General features: G+C 43.7%; 1 long non-coding RNA gene across 1 annotated transcript; it reads left to right on the plus strand.

Annotated features, from left to right (window-relative positions):
• Positions 1-451: 451 nt before the first annotated feature.
• On the plus strand, positions 452-4,293 carry LOC129592986 (uncharacterized). The gene is made up of 3 exons (XR_008691029.1): positions 452-584; positions 852-1,191; positions 3,386-4,293. It is a non-coding gene; the product is annotated as an uncharacterized LOC129592986 (long non-coding RNA).
• The last annotated feature ends 4,071 nt before the right edge of the window (positions 4,294-8,364 follow it).

Genomic DNA, 8,364 nt, shown 5'->3' on the forward strand with positions numbered 1-8,364 from the left:
TACTGAACTACCAAAGCTCATAACGACAGCACCTCTGCATGAATACTGAAAGTACGGGTTATGTGACCAGTGACTGTATGGATGTTGATTCAATTGTAAGTGTGGGTTGTCTGTGTTTAAGTGTATAGTATGTCATCAAGCGATACGTACGGGTCCAGTTAGCCACTAAGTAAAATGTTTACCAGCCGTACATTAGCGTAACCGCACCGCTACATTCTGCTGCAGCCCAGTTACACATGACAACATAATTTCTCTAGACTGGACCGCTAAGTAAGCTATCTTTCAGCGTAATGCTTTCGGCAAAACGTCACTCAACGACCACACAAAACAGCAAAATTGTCATTCAACTAATTTGTCAGTGAGCAAATGGGAGGAATCAGCAATATGTCGTCTAGAAAACTATCGAAATGCGGAACGAAGATCAAGGAAATGACTAGTACCCAGTCTAACCACCCTTGTCACGACGTTTTTGGGTAGCATTTGATTTCCTGCTGCTTGTTGCTGCTGAACATATACGGAACATATACGGAAGTAAACCCAAAAATTAAATTTACTTCCTCATCATTTATTTTCTATTTATCCTGGTAAGTGAAGCCCGTGACTGACTGTGCTTATTAGAATTACCTGGTGGCAGATAATATACAGCTGTTCGATCCATTAGCGCACGGTTCCTACATTGTCTTTTCTTAGACGTGAAATTTGTCCTTGGGGCGATCTTGTCCTGATTGTGCAAAGTTTTCCAACGAACGATATGCATTTCAGATGTTTACGTTGAATTTTAACCAGTCATCACAAAGCGGGTAGCAATTATAAAATTAATGACCAGTTACTGCTGACACTGACAGTTACAGGCTCCATCTGACAAGCTACGGTTAACCCGGAACTTCGACGCGGCAATTATCGCCGGTATATAAGGAGATGCAACTGGGTGAGAGTGCCATTAACTGGTATCACATTAACTTGGCTGAACCATTGTTCATTAATTTTATCCCCGTCTTGCCGAGCTCATCTGTTTACGATGAAGTCAACCGCTGCTATCATCACGCTGTGTACCACCGTCACGCTGCTACTCCACTGCAGTGCAGCGGAGTTTGATAACCCCACGGTCGAATCTGGGCTCAACACAATCAACGCGGGAAACGGTATAGTCAAATCTGGGAGTGACACCGACAGGCCGACACGGAAAAAGCGGTAAGGCGTGTTTATGATTTAAAAAAATGGCGACTTACGGCTTTAAAGATACGTTGAAGCAAGTTTTATTGGAATCAGCTCTTCAGAAATTTGCCGGGTAGCCTAAATTTGGAATATTTCGATTTTACACAATTAACGGCGTTTATGTCGTGTTAGCCCAATTTAGCCCAACAACATGCTTTTTTGGCTACGGTTACAAAATGCTCGTTCAAAGTTTAAACCATACGACGTGTAATTGAGAGATCATGTGTTCTAGCAGTTGTTCTTACAATTGTACTTATGCGGAGATACGAGCGACTTAAAATGCGAGATAAAAAAGACGTAACGGATTTTGGGAATGCGCTTAGTGAAGACGGCAGAAACTGGTTTTAAAACGTGAAACGGCAAGAGAGCAGAAACAGACGAGTGCTTTCTGAACTTCACAGGTGTACAAGCTTGTCCCGTAATTTCCATCGCATCAGAACAGCGAAAATTACAAATTTACGTGTTGCGCGTAAATCCGTACTACGGCGCGCCATGCCACACTGTTTAAACACGTAACATGCATTTGGCTGGCTGGTGGCTTGGTACACGCCATGTAATTCAATGAGAATAACAGTAACTGCCTGGCGTAAGGTGGCTAAGAAACAGTCGGTGTGGTAATGGACAATTTAACTACGGAGCGGATTTAGGCAATCAGATAAGCGTAGTGACGTGGCCATCGTTTCAAGCGCAAATTTCGCGCTAGCTGTACCTTTACGATGGAAATTACGGGACAAGCTTGTATGTCTGCATACATGACAAATGCAGTTTACGAAACCGGCGCTATGTGCAGCCGATTCGGATATTTTTCACTGCGCAGTGAAAACAAAAGTGGTGGATTGTGCACACTGCACAGGCTTACAGAGAATGAGAATTGCTTCGTTTATTTGCACTCACATACACTCGATTCACTAATGCTTTTAAATCCGCATGCAGCGGTAGTACAGCCAGTACAAAAATTTAGGAAAAAAATATAAAAAACGTACCAAAACTAAAAAACCTAAGAACAAAATTGTGTTGTTGAAAAACCTAAGACAACTGAGAAGGCAGTAACACATTAAGCCCAAGAAAATCGACTCGTGAGTCGTGTGAGAAATATATAGAAGCTGAAATGAGCAGTACCCGAATTGAGCGCTAGCCGAGTTGACCATGAGCCGAAAAGGGCGTAACCCAACGTGATGGCATCTCAGACGCAAAGACTTTCTTGTACTGCTTAACACATTGCACAAGCTTCAGATGTTGTTGTATAGCGTATGCAAAATTAAAGGAAATGTCGAAGAATCTGATCGCTTTTTTGCACTTCCCCCAAAGCATTTCAAAGTGTTAATTTTGTGACACCAGCTTTTGCTCAGTCCAGGGCGAGCATTAGCCGACATGATTGCGTGCACTAGCCTACATGACTGCGTAGGACCGAAATTTGACGGGCTCAAGTATTCTACTATTATGGCAACCGCCAAGTTTTATCGCTTGCCACTAAGCTGCCAGGCCAGCGGCAACTGCCAGTGGCAGGTGTCACTGGACCCTTTTATCCCCTGCCCACACCGAATCGGTTGGGTGCAGGCCCGTAGGGAGACCCCTCGCCATTTTCAAAACTCTTTTACGCTGAGTTAATTGGTGTATTCAGAAAACATTTTGGATGAAAATTGTGGGAGGAAAAGTTTTTGAAAAATTCCCCAAAATTGAAAAATTCCCCAAAAATTCCGAGGGAAAATACCCCAAAAATTTGTGTCGCATTGGGGACCGCCCGTTGATGCCGCCTTAGGGGGTAAACGAATTTCAAAAATCGGCCTCTTCGTCTTGTTCAGGATTTTACGGTGAGTTCAATGGTATATTCAGAACTAGATGAAAACTTTAGGAAGAGCAGAGTTTTGAAAATGGACGAAATATCTCCCTACAGGCCTGATTGGGCTGCAGGTTCTAACTCCTGCAGTCGCATGCATTAGGGCGGGCCGCTAATGCGATCTAAAGTTACTTACAGGGAGATGAAACAGGGTTAACTGTATTCACATACTTAATATAAATATCGACACAGCAGATGTCAGTAAGTTATATAGCATTTAATTAAAGCCCATGGCCTTATATTTTGGAGTGACGGGGCTCAAATTTGATAATTACGGTATGACAGTAGGATTACTAGCGAGCCCATACCGAATGCCTTGACGTTTTTCTGCAGTTCGATTGGAGCCAAAATGTTACGAACAATTTCGAAATGTCTCGACCCATTAATGACTTATGGCTGTCGCGACTGTGAGCAGTCATGCGCCAACCCCCACCCGCCCCCGAAATGCGCTTATCTTTGCGACAGCGCCTGCATCTGCAAACCGGGTCTATACCGTACTTTCATTAACTCGCCGACATGCGCGCCGCCCAATGGACCCCTGCTCAACAACTGCAAAGGCAATATGCCAGTGCGTAAAGGCTAAACATGGGCAAGGCCAGATGGCCGCGGCTACGAAATTTCTTGCGATTGGTCGATATAGATAGCATACGCTGATTATCAATATTATTAATTTCCTGACGGTGTTGCGTACGCGCAGCCAGTCAGCGGTTGCTTTGAACAGAATTAGTGATTCTTCTGATGGTAGCATATTAGCATTTTTGTACATGCTGCGGACACACATTGGTGTAAATAAAAGAGAGGAACTATCTTGAAATGTCAAACTGTTAAACTGTTTTTTGTTAAATTTTGCGCTGTATTAAAATTCCACCACCTTTCGTGGGATGCTGATTTCGTCTTTGGTCCTGCAGCTAATTAACGCACTTGATAGGTTTTGTTAATTTAGCTTTCGAAATAAATGCACACGTCTGGATACACTTCGTTATTGTTTCACTCCCACCTTTAACACCCGGCACAAGCCGTTTGAGATTCACTTACAGGTGCACTGCGCACCACTATGTATAGCGAAAGGCATTACTGACACTGAAATTGTTATCCGGAGACACTGAGCCGTTGAATTATTGGATCTTCATGAGCGCAACAATCTCGGATTATTAGTGTCAAATCTGCGTTTAATTGTAAGTCATTCAACGTGATGCAGCTACTAACCCAGGAAAACCGGGCACTACATTAGAAGGGATGAGACAAGCCAGTTGAAATTGTAAGCTATTTTGCTGCAGGAATCTGCCTCGGGGCACATTTTGTACTCCCGATTAAATTAAATAACCACTCAATAAGTCGATTAACGCTAATTCTTCGGCATAAAGCCAGTCAATCACTTCACAGAACATTCATTGAGCAAATGGCGGAAATAAGCATTATGTCAGTCAGCGGATTGTTGGCAAGCGTAACAAAGATCAAGAAATGAAATAGTTGCTGTCTCCGCCACCATTCTCACGGCGGTTTTGGGTAGCACTCGATTTACACCTGGCGGAAGTAAAAAACAGTTTTAATTCCGAACAATAATTTCCGTTCGTACTCATAAGCGGAGCAACGATTTACTATTCTAAAAGGAGAGCAGCGGATTATTTTCGCTGCTTTCCAACTTCATCACGGAGCTAATGACACGTGACCAGAGCGGGCAGCAGTTTACCGCCCACTGCGGAGTCCGGCTCAGCGTGAAGTTCATCTTCGCCGATTTGCCGGGATTGCGACTGTTGTCACTGATACGCGGGTTGCATGAAATTTCTCACTTGGAGTACGACATGTAGGAATATGCAGTAAAACTGCACTGCAGCTGCGCTTTCGAACGTTTCCGTCGCTGGCAGTGGCGGTCCGCCAGCGGACTGATGCAGTATGCGTTCGAGCGACAAGTTTACGTATTGAGGATGCTGCGTGGAGCAATAATGAACTGATCAAAAGTGATACTTTTCTGCAGTCGACGGAGCCGCGTTGCTATCCCTTAACGGAACATTTAACCTTGATAAAAGAAACGACTTTTTTCCGCTAATGAAGGCCTCTGTAAGCTAAAATTTTATTTCATGTGTAATGTGAGTCTCATGGTAAGCCAACCTTCATTTTAAAATGTTTGCGGATAATTAACAGTTTTTCGAGCGCTGTCAGGTGAAGGCCAACACCGGCAGCGACGTTTCCACTTTTTTTAGCACGCTAATGTTCGAAAGAAGCGCCAAGTACGGGAGCTCAGTCAATGCAGAAATTCAAAGCGGACTTTCGTTATTGCGAAAAGCGATATACAGAGCCGTACACGCATTTGAATTCCTGCTGCACTACCGAAGAAGAGGTACACGAAGTTCACCGGCTTTGTGAAGAGTTGGCTCTGCAACCCCCACGATCCATATATAAATCCATGATCCATATATCCTCTACGATCCATATCCAAATCCACGATCCATATATCCTCCTTGATCCTCTACGGTCCATATATCCTCCACGATCCATCCGCGATTGCTGTAAAAGGGACGGAACACGATATTCTTTTTGTGATTATACTTATTTATATATTCTCGTGTGCGGCTTGGTATACAGAGTGCGCACTCATGCAGTCTTCTGTTTGTATCCAGTGCTCAGTCCAAGAATATTTCAATTATGTGTACTCTACCGTACGTGCTTTCTGTTATATAATGTTGCTCGAGCAGAATCTTGGTTGTTCTAATGAAATTGAGGTGCACAATGATTCGCTTGTTTCCGCTCCTTAATCCTGCAATGTGCGTGGCACATATCCTCGAAATCACCACACTCCAGGTTATCCGAGATTGCAAGCCAAGAGGAAGAGAGGAAGGAAGCCACAAGGAAGAGGAAGAAGCAAGAGGAAGTAAACTGTGTGCTAACTTCATAGTGAACTTTTGCGGTTTTGAAGTTTTACTAAGTAATACTGAGCTTGATAAGTAAACTGAAGTTCCAGGAGAATAGTAAACAGAAAAGGAGTAAAGGTTTTGGTAGGAAAACAATAACACCAAAGTAAGACCTAAGAACGTGACAGCAAATTGGGTTAAAAACTGGCAGTGCTGTAACACAACACTGCTTGTCTCACATGCCTACTACTCAAAATAGGAAGCATATCCATGCCCAAATAAAATGTCCGACTGACAACGACACACACTGATTCAATGGTTGCTTCGCACTTCATGGTACACTCCACCGCTGCCTGTGGATGCTGATGACGAACCCGACTCGTGCTCGCTTACTTCACACGATTGCATTTGTAAGTACTGACAGGTCTAGATCTGTTGATAGAAACTTGTGTTGCTGATATAGTGCAGGCCCACGATGCGATCGGTTAGACAGTGAGGTTCCTGGCTGGGGATGCATAACCAGTGATATTGCGAGGTTGCCGGCTTTCCACTGCGTCATTTGAGAATTACCGTCCAAGGTTGTGACCGTGACCGGGGTTTCCGCAAACGGCGTTTTCACAGTACGACTAGACCAGACGGTGCTAACGGATGGCGCAGTGATGGTGTGTGACAGTTTTGCAGCCATATTTTGCGGAAGATTTGTGGTTACACATTTTGTCGTTTTGTCTGTCGATGCTGCCGCCCGCGCACTTCTTTTAACATGGTTTGAAATGCATCCAGGCTTCACCGCTGTCTAAAAATTTGATTATAAAACGTGCTATATTAGTTTGGAAATTATCGGGCGTGTTAAGCCACTTACGAACAGCAGGTATATATGGTCGATTTTAAATCGTTATCAGGATTTTTGGCACTAATTATTTCCGGATTTTCCAAATAACGTGTTGCATGAATACTTACTTAACTGATAACCACTTAATTATTTAATTATGAATTTGTGAATACTTACTTAATTTTTGGCTAACCTTTCATCACCATTCCTGCCTAGATACATCGGGTGAACCGGCAAGCTTTGCAGCGGTTGCGCGTATCAGGACCAATCCGATATTGTATAGCATGAAAAACAGCGAAAGGATCGGAAAACCGGTACGTTGCGTCTGAAAAAGCTCTAAGTTCATAAACAACTGGGATCTATTTGTTTCAATCTACAGATACTAAAACATTATTGTTAACTTACTCTACAAATGTAATAATTAAAAGGTTGTTGCAAAGTCTTTTTGCGCAAGATGAAACTATGTAGTAATTTTATCGCATTATTTACAAAATACAAATCTTTTTTAAAGTTAGTAATCCATTCTGGTAAAGGTAGAAATGTTTTATGCTAGAATAACAGATTTTGTGATATGAATGGAATGTAATTCGACTCACAGACGAGTTGTACACCTCCGTCGCGAAGCGGACGGACTTAAAACGAAGGAAACGTTTCATTCATGATGTTTAAGTAAACTGAGGGAATTCTAAAATAATATTAATAACCATAAACGAAAGCACATCATCTAGAAAACCAAAAACAGTTCATCAGTGGAGCGACTGTACTCAACTGTACCAAGAACACAGTCAGTATTGCCTCGCTGAATTTCTAAACTGCAACGCTGCAACAAAAACTGATGATCATGATGTCTGATGTTTTTCGCATGGCTAAAATAGCTTGCTTTATTAAGAGACTTGACCAAGACAGCACTCAGACACACCATGTGATTACAAGCATATGAAGCGCGACCAGGAATCTTCCGTCACACGGACAATCGAGCCAATCTGCTTAGTTTTTACCGAACTTCGGCTTGCTGGCCCCACGTGGCGATTGGAGGCGGCGGCGCCGTTTTGGCTGCGTGCGTGGTTTACAGATGATTGCTTGACCGGGGCCGGAGCGCTGGTGACCGCGGCATGGCGTGTGCGGCTAACAGATGGCATGTACGTGGGTGTTTGGTCCACGTCAGTGACCTCGGAAGGACATGTGCTGGTCACAGATGGCATGACCGTGGATGGACGGTACACTTGAGTAGTCATAACGATAGGGAAGCCGGTAGAGCGACTGACCGGATTGGCAGGCTTTGGTGGGTTAGGGTTGGCTACCGGGAACAGATACATGTACACTGGGGTGCTGAAGACATCGTTTCCGGGCGGTTCGGATTTGCTGATTGTTCTTTGGCAGGTTCCATTCTTCAGCTCACTTGAGGATTTCGGGGTTCGCGGTTTGTTGTGGAAACATTCACATTGTCCGTTACTACAGTCTGTGCCACAGTTCCCATCACACTGGTCGTCGGTCTGGCATACTGTTCGAACGCACAGTTTGGTGGAAGGTGCTGTACCAAAACCAAAGATGTACGACTTGTATAATCAAATAGCCTCTATGTTAACTTACCGTCTTCTGCACTGGCATAAACGACGCATGCTAGAGCAAAAACC

Source organism: Paramacrobiotus metropolitanus, unplaced genomic scaffold, assembly GCF_019649055.1.
Source record: "Paramacrobiotus metropolitanus isolate TYO unplaced genomic scaffold, Prichtersi_v1.0 Parri_scaffold0000058, whole genome shotgun sequence".
Taxonomy (NCBI): Eukaryota; Metazoa; Tardigrada; class Eutardigrada; order Parachela; family Macrobiotidae; genus Paramacrobiotus; species Paramacrobiotus metropolitanus.